The sequence below is a fragment of the Myotis nattereri genome (genome assembly GCF_964212035.1).
Source record: "Myotis nattereri genome assembly, chromosome: 11".
Classification (NCBI taxonomy): domain Eukaryota; kingdom Metazoa; phylum Chordata; class Mammalia; order Chiroptera; family Vespertilionidae; genus Myotis; species Myotis nattereri.
The window spans coordinates 75656425-75666838 of NC_138086.1; the positions used below are offsets into that span (position 1 = coordinate 75656425).

At 42.6% G+C, this 10414-nt stretch overlaps 1 pseudogene across 1 annotated transcript; it reads right to left on the bottom strand.

Moving 5' to 3' along the window:
* Nucleotides 1–8284: 8284 nt before the first annotated feature.
* On the bottom strand, nucleotides 8285–8881 carry LOC308527456 (rRNA-processing protein FCF1 homolog; annotated as a pseudogene). The gene has a single exon. The product of its transcript is annotated as an rRNA-processing protein FCF1 homolog (transcript).
* Between the last annotated feature and the right edge of the window lie 1533 nt (nucleotides 8882–10414).

Sequence of the window (10414 nt, forward strand, 5' to 3'; positions counted from 1 at the left end):
CTTCAAAACAGTTCAACTATAACCAAAAGGCAGGCAATTTACTTATTGGTAGGACTGGTGCCCTTTGTTTATATTTAGGAGGAGCCAAACATCAGATAGGGCCTACCTTTGTTCTTACTTCCTGTGGCCAGCATCACTGGAGCAGAGTTGAGACTTGTTTAGGATTCAGCATCTCTAATAAGTGAGGGCTCATCTATCAGAACAAAATGTCCCAGCAGAATGGCCACACACTCTGCACTGCTAATGGCCTGGAGCCTGCAACGAAGAGGGCCCATGATGCAGATCTGGTCTTTATGCTTCTTCAGCCCAAACCTATTGGGACTTGTAGAGGGCAGTGTGGTGGCTTGAGAATACAGCTCAACACATCTGTGGTCACAGCCGTGCCTGTATCTCCCTGGAGGCCAGCACAGATGGGTCCTGGGAGACCAGTGCTGTGAACTTCAAAGGATGGCTGAAGGGCATAGGCTATTTGGCCAAAAAAGAACACACATCAGAACAATGCCTTAAAATACAGCAAGATTCAGGGCTGAGGGATCACATGTCATTGATTTATTTCTGTCAGCTGGCGGTGACACAGCCTCTACCTGGGGGAAAATTGTGTTAAATACACAGTGTATGGCAGTTGGAAGTGGGCAGTTCTCACAGAGCCCATGAGCCCATCAGGGCAGGACACTCAGCTTCCCTAAAAAGTGGCCGTTAGCATGTGGGGATGACACTGGATAGCTTCCTGCCATTCTCTCTTCATTCTTATTAAGTTGCAGAAAAGGCAGATCACAAAGTGCAGCGATAGAAAGCAATTCAATCACGATGGCTTTGAGTTGCAGGGAGGTAGATGGAGGTTGGTGGTGACTTTGGCCAGGCATGGAATCCATTCCTGTGATAGTTTCCATCTGGTCCCGCTCCTGTCACACAGGCTACTAGTCAAAGAAGACCCCTCACTCCCTTCCAAGAGCCCCAACTTGAGTTGGAGATGTGGGAGGTGAAGAAGCAAGGCTGGGTGAGTGACGGGCGGCATGGTCTCTCACTGAACCGAGGCCACCATGGCTCCTCGTCACAATCTGGCCTCACCTGTTTGACCATTCCATGAGCATCTCCTGTGCTGACCTCTGTAGAGCAGTAGGGCCTCGCTAGGCACCCTTATCCTGTTTCCATCCCCTCTGGCTTTCAGGCTTCTCCTGGAACCTTGTTATGGGGGGAGTGGTGGATTTGTACCCTCTTATTCATTTGGGGGGGGGTTTAACATTTTTTGTGGCAAAGATTGCGAAGAGGTGTTCAAAAGAGGGGAGAGGAAGTAGAAATGACACTGGGAATAATACATAGATATTTGATGAAGTGATATACCTTTTTTTCTTAACAGATGACCCTCCTTTCTGGATTCCTCGCCTTCTAACATCCTTGCCCTGGAAAAGGGATCTGTGTTAGCTTCTTATTTACACAGCAAGTGTCTGGCCCTCAAACAGTAACTGTGACCTCCTTCCTCTGCGATGCCATCCCATGGCTCTCTGCAGGGCTCGTTGAGGAGCTGAAGGCTGGTCCTCTTCTAAATATCTAAACGCGTGACAGTTGTCCAGGCATAGCCACATTACCCACCCACCGAGGTACTGATCAGAAGTTCTTCCCCTCCTTCTCGAGTGAAGCAAGTTCTAATGAGACTGAAAGTGTGATGAGTGGGAGGAGTCCAGACCCACATGTTTGTGCTTCTGGCATTTCAGACTTTCCTGTCTCTGGGACATGAAAACAATGCAGGCAGACAGGCAGGCAGCAATCCTCTCTCTAAGCTATGAGCACTGGCTTAGATAGAGTTCCCTTAGATGTCAGCCCTGCAGGGAAAACCCTGTAGAAAATGACAGACACTTTATTTGTAAATACCTATTCTTAGCTGTTTCATTCTCAAAGTGCAAAAGTCAGAGCAAATTCTTAAAAGTAAATCCAGTCTAGAGAGCTTCTTCCTCAGGGTTTTCATGTGCCAATAGGAGGCAAAGGCTACTAATTCCCTCCCCTTTCCCGTTAGTACCAGAATTCCAACTGCATTCTACAAATCCATGTACCCAGCTAATCTTTTATAGCCTCCAGTTTCCCCTGCAACTAGGTACCTGCCTAAGTCGTGGCCAGTGAAATGTCAGCAGAGGTCTTGAGTGGGACTTCCTAGAAGGTTTCTTTAAAGGGATGACTCTTCTGGAAATACCCTTTTGCTACATCAGCTTTCTTCCTCCTTTTAATCAGCATGTGGTACACAATGTCTGGAGCAGCAGCATCTATCTTGGGTTGTGAGGTGATATGGAGGCTGGAAGCCATATATTAGGTTGATAAAGCAGAACACAGGGGAAGCCATGTTTTCACTAAACCAGCCCTTCCTTTGATTGTTGCATGAGAGTGAAATAACTAAATTTCTGTCTTGTTTACGCCTGGGTTTTTAAACATTGTGCTGTTTTCTATCCTGTATGCCATCTGGTTCTTTAATAGACCGGGTTGCTGGTGGGTGATTCCTTAGTAAACTGTTGGGATATTGACTGCACCTAATTATTTCACTCTAGCTTGGAGGACTTAGCAGTGCTGTTTTGTTGGCAGTGACTGGTTCACTGGTTCTGGGTTAGCCGGAAATAAACGTGTGGCCATTCCTCAGTGTATTCTGTTGTTTCCTGATCCAGCCCTGAGCCCAGGAGAGAGAGCTTGCTACAAAAGTGCTAGCCAGGAATGTCATTACCCTCTCTGCCTCTCATTTTCTGCTAAATTTTTGGCTTAGTTTCTTTACTTTCCAATAGCTGGGTGTCCTTTATCATCCGTGCATCTCAATAGTGCTACCAAGAATAATAAATAAAGTAACAATTATATATTAAAAAGTCATATCAATATATTTGATAATGGTGATAGAAAATTCCACTAGTAATGAGTTATCCATAAATATGGTGATTTAGTTTAAGAGTCAACATATGCGCCCTACCTGGTTTGGCTCAGTGGATAGAGCGTCAGCCTGTGGACTGAGGGGTCCCGGGTTCAATTCCAATCAAGGGCACATGCCCAGGTTGCAGGCTCGATCTCCAGCAGGGGTTGTGCAGGAGGCAGCCTATCCATGATTCTCTTTCATCATGGATGTTTCTTCTCTCTCTCCCTCTTCCTTTCTCTCTGAAATCAATACAAAAATACATTTTTTAAAAAAGAGTCAATATATGCATTAGACACCTAGTCCGAGGTCCTCCAGATCTATGTGACAGCACCATTAGCTTTCTCTTTTGTTGACTCCTTTACAAATGACCAAACTGAAATGATCCCTTTTGTTGGAGTTCTAGCTTCCTAACCTAGCAAGCATTTAATGCTTAATCCATATACTTTATAGTATGTTTAGCTTTGTGTTGTTTGAAGAACAGAGGTATGTATTGGTTTGTAATATGAGATTGCATCGCGATACTAAAAGCATACTGGGTAGCCTCTCATCTCAAGGACTTAGCTGAGAAGGAGCTAAGATTTATACACATGGCAAATAGAGAATGTAGAAAATGTATAAACAAGTACAAAAAATGGTATTCAATAAAAATCAAAATATAGCTGTGAGGACTGTGTGATTTTGAAATATTCTGCCCCCCTGTTCCTCTCAAAACATCCCAAGCATAGCAGCATATTTTAGCACTCAAGTTACAATTTTATTGCTTCACAAATCCAGAAGTAGAAGAAAATATTTCTGTCATATTGTATTCTGATTTTTGGTACTGAAATATGGACTTGATTAAGAACAGAAGAGATCAGTATGAGCTAAAGTTGTAGGAGTATTTTTGTGGAAGAAGTAAGACTTAGATTTGGAGAGTGTTAAGCCCAGATGAAATTTCAGAAATTATGTAACCCAACCCTTCTTTGTACAAGTGGCAGAGATGAATGTACATGTCCAGCCATAATTCTAAGAAGTAACAGTCAAAGATGGAAAGCAGAGCTTTTGCTTCTCGGTATAGGGTTTCCATTGTGTGCAGAGGTGCCATTCCCAGGATGGTCTATCTTCATTCATTCAAGATACAGTTACTCTGTGCCTACTTCCCTCCTAGTAGGATGAATGCTGGGAATACAAACTTGTCTTTGTTCATAAATAAGACAACATATAACAGTGCACGCTAAGGCCCAAATTGGATATATTTGGGAAGTCAGGAAGTGGGAATGAGTAGTATTTGGAAGTGGAAAGATATAGTGAGGAGGTTGGTTGATAGAGAAGCATGGATGATGATTGCAGTCAGTATCAGATAGAAAGGAGGAGCCTTACCATGGAGAGCTTGGAGTCCGAAATGAGGAGTTGGAACTGTCAAATTATCTGGGTTCAAATCCTGGTTCTGGTTTTAAGACCTAGTTTGCTTATCCATAAAATGGTAATCTCTCCAAAGGAGGGTCTAATGACAAACTTTATGATATAGCATGTTTGCCGACACATAAGAAGAATGTAGATGTTTGTCATTTATTATTATTATTTGTAAGTCCTAGCAATATTTCTTCCTTGAACAGAGGATGAACATGACAAAATTAGTATCTCTTGGAAAGAGGGGTCTAAAATGTAATTGCCCAATGTTTCTTAAGAGAAAGTTAGTATAATTATTGGGAAGAAATGGTATAAAACACGAGGATCTGAAGATTTTATAAGCAACCAGAGTGTGGACTAGCTTCCCCCCACATGGATGGGACAGCTGAGTAGGTGATGTGGAAAGAGAATGATACAAGACAGGGAGAGGTGGAACAAGGCATTGGTGAGAGAATGGGGCTTCTGGGTGTGGCTGTGCAGTGCCAACCTGTACACATTGCACAAAGTCCTGAAAAGGACATGTATGTCAAGCAAGGAAGACCAACATTCACAGGAGATTGAGGCAAACAATCAAGCAGGATCTTGAATAAGAAAATGAGAGGTAAAGTGGGGCCCACTAAGGAAATAAAATTCTGAAGTCTGAGTGCCTAGGCTTGCATTCAGTTTATACCACTCATTTACAAAATCCTCAGTAGCTCTGATCAATCTAGGAGTTTCCCAAATCAAGTGCTTCTATGAGCCACATTTGGCCCTCATTAGATATACAGATTTTTATTTATTTATTTATTTTCTGCTCCATCGTGAGGCCCAGGTGTTCGTACTGTAACAAACCTCCAGGTGGTTTTGAAGCAGGCAATTGTTGGGCCAAACTTAGAGAAACACTGACTTACATGCTCTGAGCCTCACAGTCTTCATCTTTAGGATATAGGTAAAAAGATTATAGCCCTATGCCTGTTGTGGGTTGAATTTTGCCTTCCCCCAAAGAAATGTTCAAGTCCTAACCTGTGGTATCTGTGAATGTGACCTTATTTAAAATGGGGTCATTCCAGATATAATCAAGTTAGAATGAAGTCATACTACCATCCTTATAATTAGGGGAGAAGCAACACAGACTGATGGAGACCACATGAAGATGGAGGCAGAGATTGGAGTGATGTGTCTACAAGCCAAGGGTAGCCAAGGAATTGCCTGTAAGGACTGGAAACTAGAAGAGGCGAGGAAGGCTCCTTCCCTAGAGCCCTCAGAGGGAACACGGCCCTGCTGACACTTCATTTCAGAGTCTATCTTCTAAAACTGAGAGAGAAGAAAATCTGTTGTTGTAAGCCAATCAGTTTGAGGCACTTTGTTCTTGTAGCCCTAAGGAAGCAATGCAGCTCCTCATAGCGGGGGCCAAGAGAATCAACTGAGTTGTTATAATATTACGTAGAAGCTAATAGTAGCTAAGAGTAAGTAGTAGCTAACAATTTAAGGGAAGAAGGTAGGAAGCATTTGCTTATTTGTAAAATAGTGTCTACTTTTACATGGGTATTTATTATGCATCATACATTAAAATTAATTTAGTCATTTTCCAATATAGTGTAAGCAGAGGATGACAGCAGTCTTGAAAGAGCATTGAAATAGTCTTAGGATCTATGGCCAAACCACCCTGAACACATCCAATCTCATCTCCTCTGAAATAGTCTTAGGTCCTCCATTCACTGACTGTGACCTTGGCCACATCGTACAAACTTCCACCTCTCAGTTTATCTGTGGAGATGAGAAAATACCCTCATTCCAGGGCTGTGTGAAGATCAAATGGTTTAATATTTATACATAAGTAAAAATCTCTTAAACCCTAAAATGTTATACAATTATTTTTCTTTAGCTTTCAGTAGCTTTATATTTGTAAGCTTACTGAAGGAATCACTCTTAAAATACTATTTGATCTCTACATTTCAGATCATGCTCTTTCAGATGAGGCGAAGGTTCTTTATTTTTTTAAAGAGCTTTATTGATTTTAGAGAGAAGAATGAAGAGAGAGAGAGAGGGAGAGAGAGAAATGGCATGTGAGAGGGAAACATCAATCAGTTGCTTACCACATGAGCCCAGGACCGGGGATCGAACCTGCAACCTGGGTATGTCCCTGACTGGGAATGGAACTCACCACCTTTTGGTGCATGGGATGACACTCCAACCAACTTAACTACACTGGCCAGGGCTGGGTGAGGATAAATTTCAAAGCTGAAATTTCAGGCTTACAGAATCACAGGGGTTCTGTGGATGATGGGAAGGAGAGAGAATAAGGGAAGGGAAGGGAAGGGAAAGGCAGGGAAGGGAAGGGAAGGGAAGGGAAGGGAAGGGAAGGGAAGGGAAGGGAAGGGAAGGGAAGGGTTTTTTTGGTGAAGGGGCACGTGTGCTTTTGAGAATAGGAGTTTTGGAGATAGCGTGGTGCAGTGTCTGAGTGGGTCTTAGAGACAACATATCCAGAAGCAGAAATGGCAGGGTGGACATCACATACCATTTCTGTGAGATGTTAGGTCCAGCATGACAGGGCATGGCATGAAGGGGCAAGGAATGTGGGTACTTCAGCAGAGTGGCTTTGGCATAATATGTAAAGGGCACAGAGGACTCACAGGAACCAGCTCCAAAGATCATCGGAATATGCTCCTATGTCAGCTCATCAGTACCTGAGCAACCAAAGGGGCCAGGTCAGGACAGGAGACAAAGTAAGTGGCCAACCCACACCATGACTGAGAGGTTTGTCCAGGGATACCTGTGATCCTAGATACCTTTCTAGAAAAGACTGAGATTTTGTGAATAATGTAAAGTGTGTGTGTGTGTGTGTTCGGAGGGGGTGGGGGGTGAGAGTAAACAGGGCAAGGCCATGCCTAGTTAAATAATTATCTGTATCCCAAATCTACATGTTGAAACCCTGTCCCACCTCTGAATGCAGCCTGTCTAGAGATAGCATCTTTAAAGAGGTAATTAAGGAAAAATGAGGTCATTAGAATGGGCCCTACTCCTACCTGAAATTTGGATCACAGGGACACTAGGGATGTGTGCTCATGTGAGGACACAGAGAGAAGGAAGCCATCTTCAAGCCAAGGGAAGACACACAGGAAACCGAACCTGCCAACACCCTGATTTTGGACTTCCAGCCTCCGGACTATGAGAAAATAAATGTCTGTTGTCTAAGCCCTGCAGCCTGTGGTATTTTGTTATTGGTAGCCTGAGCAAATGAATACACCACTTTACCTTTATTTTCTATTAGAGCCTCAAGGAGATTGTTCTTCTCAGAGAGAAAAAATTATTCCAAACAATGTTGAGATGAACATCCTCCTTTTCTCTGAGATACCAAGGGGAGATATTGGCTGTTTCATAGCTCATGACAGTCCACACAGTGAGCATAAAATTCCAGGTGAATGTGTATATGTGCCAGGCTCCAGCAAAACGTGTGGACAATGGTGAGCCAGGAAAAACACTTCCTGGTTTGAAAATACTGTTGCCTGATTCTAAAGTTAACAGGAGCAGGAAGTAATTTCATGAATACTTCTAGACACATCTCTTACGCCATGGGACATGCTTTTTATGTTTCATCTTCAAATTTGCTGGTTGCCTACTCTCAAAACTAGTTACACTGGGAAAGGGAGGAGGAGGCCTTGCGTCTGACTTCAAGAAACAGAGAAATACCCTTTTCTAGGCTCCCAGGTTTCAAGTTGAAGGGGACATGGGATATTCACTTTTGGTTTTCATTTTATTTTATTTTATTTTATTTTATTTTATTTTATTTTATTTTAGCAGTTACCTGATTTATAAAAAGATGTAACAAAATTTTAAATGATACAAAATATCATTTTCAAAACAACATCAATATCATTTTCAAACCACCACCAAAAAATGAGTGTTTAACTGTTCTCAGCTCATAACAGCAAATGTGTGAGTGGAGCCATAACACATGTTGTAGCATGTTTAATAAACCTGAAACAGAGAAAGTTGGTTGAAGGAAAGCAGAGAAACTTTGTCTTTTAAGTATTAGAACCGAGGGGCTCCATAATCGTCTGCATCAGCTCAATGTTGTACCTATGGTTAGAAATGTACATTATGGGAACTCCAGGGATCTTCCTGATTCTTCGTTTAAAGCCCCGGTCAACTGTGTCCACAATATAACACTTGTGCTGAGTTACTCTCTGTACTGAGCAGTCATCTGCATAGGTTCCTTTGTGTGTCCATGGTAATCGTTCAAAGCTTGGATCCTTGGCCATCCTTAGAGCCACTCGATACTTCTGCCCCAATTTCTCAATTTCAGCCATTACACAGTCAGTTATACAAGGGATACACTTGGCATAGAGACAATCCATCATTGACTGCACTAAGTCCAGTTTGGCCTTAATGGAAACGTTGATAAAGTTGGTATCCACCAGGATGTGGTAAGGTGGGCCTAGCTGTGTGTTAAATTGGAAGAATAAGCAAGGAGGGGTGTTGGGGGACTTCTCTTTCTTTGAGTGCACTCGGATCTTTCTTTTCTTTCTTTTTAGGTTTTAAACTATCCTTGTCTTGAAGCCTCTGATCTCTGAGACCAAGCATTCGCTTCATGGTCACATACTTCCTTGGTTTCTCTTGCTTCCCCATGTTCACGCCGCACTCTTGCTTCTTCCGGACTCTCCCTGGTTTTTATTTTAGAATGCCATAAAGGAATGCAACTTTGAGATTTACGTTTGGATAGATGGTCCTAGAAAGCAGAAGTCAGGAATATGGAAGAGTGAGACAGGGAAGTGCGGGAAGCCAGTGGAGAGTGTACTGACAAGCTGTTTACTGCTGTGTGCAGCGGGGCTCAGTTCCTTCCAGGCCCCTGAGAACCCATGGAAAATACGTCTCAGGGCTGTCTCACTGAAGGATGGGAGGTCAGGCATTTGTTCACCAAATCCCATCCTCTGTTGCTTAGGGATTCCCCTGACACATCAATTTCCCTGTGGGTTTAGTTGACACCTGCACTAGGAGGATGTGGTGGTAACGCTCATGATGAGCGTTGGTGACATTCATGGAACAGCCTATCTGAGCTGTGTTGACATCAGGTGAATTGAGGGCCTAGAACAGGGGTGGGCAAACTTTTTACTCGAGGGCCACAATGGGTTCTTAAACTGGACCGGAGGGCCGGAACAAAAGCATGGAAAGAGTGTTTGTGTGAACTAATATAAATTCAAAGTACACATCATTACATAAAAGGGTACGGTGTTTGTTTTTTTTAGTTTTATTCATTTCAAACGGGCTGGATCCGGCCCGCGGGCCGTAGTTTGCCCACGGCTGGGTTAGGGAATTCATACATGTTTCTGTCCCCAATAAGTGGTAAAACTGGGCTTTAGTCCAGGCCTCAAATTCCCGAGCCTCCATTCTTTCTGACCTTTCCCATAATGATCTCAGAAAGCTTTTACTTTTTCATCTCTTGCATCATTAGCCACTAACCTGGTTATACTTACTGACAAGCAAGAGAGGATAGGAAGAGTAAATGAAAATAACAAAAACTCCATATGGTTTTTGTAACAGAGAGACCACTTTTCTCATCACATTCCAAGATGCTGAACAAACTGGATGCAAAACTTTAGAAACTATAGAACAGCAAATCATTGAGTTGGGAAGCAATAATTAGAAAGGAAATGAAGAAAATGGACATTGGGGGCCTTAATGTGAAATATGACATTGATAAATCAAAGGAAGCCTTGAATTAGAGATGTGGATATTTCAACTGATTATCCAGGATAACTCATATCCTGCATTAAGCTCGTCCATTTGTTTCCCCTGCCTTTGTGAGGACAAAGAGAGTCTTGGCAAATTGCTAGACCACAGGATTGTGTTTCCCAAATGTTTATTCAAAGAGGGTGTGGAGGAAGGGGATAAAGCAGTTGAAAAATAATTTGCTTATTAAGCAGGCCTGAGGAATGTTCTCCTTTCCACTGAATCTCGTATATTTATGGGAAAGATAATGGAGACGCTTATGATGAATTTTGACAGTACGGCAAAAGTAAACAATCAGCCCAAGCCAAAAAAAAGTTAGATCTACGTACTTGTACTTTCAATGCTTATCCTACTAGTTGAGTATAAACAAAGTGTCACATGACTGTGTGAAGAGTAGAAATTGCTCAGCTGCTTTCTCTTTCCTGACGATTC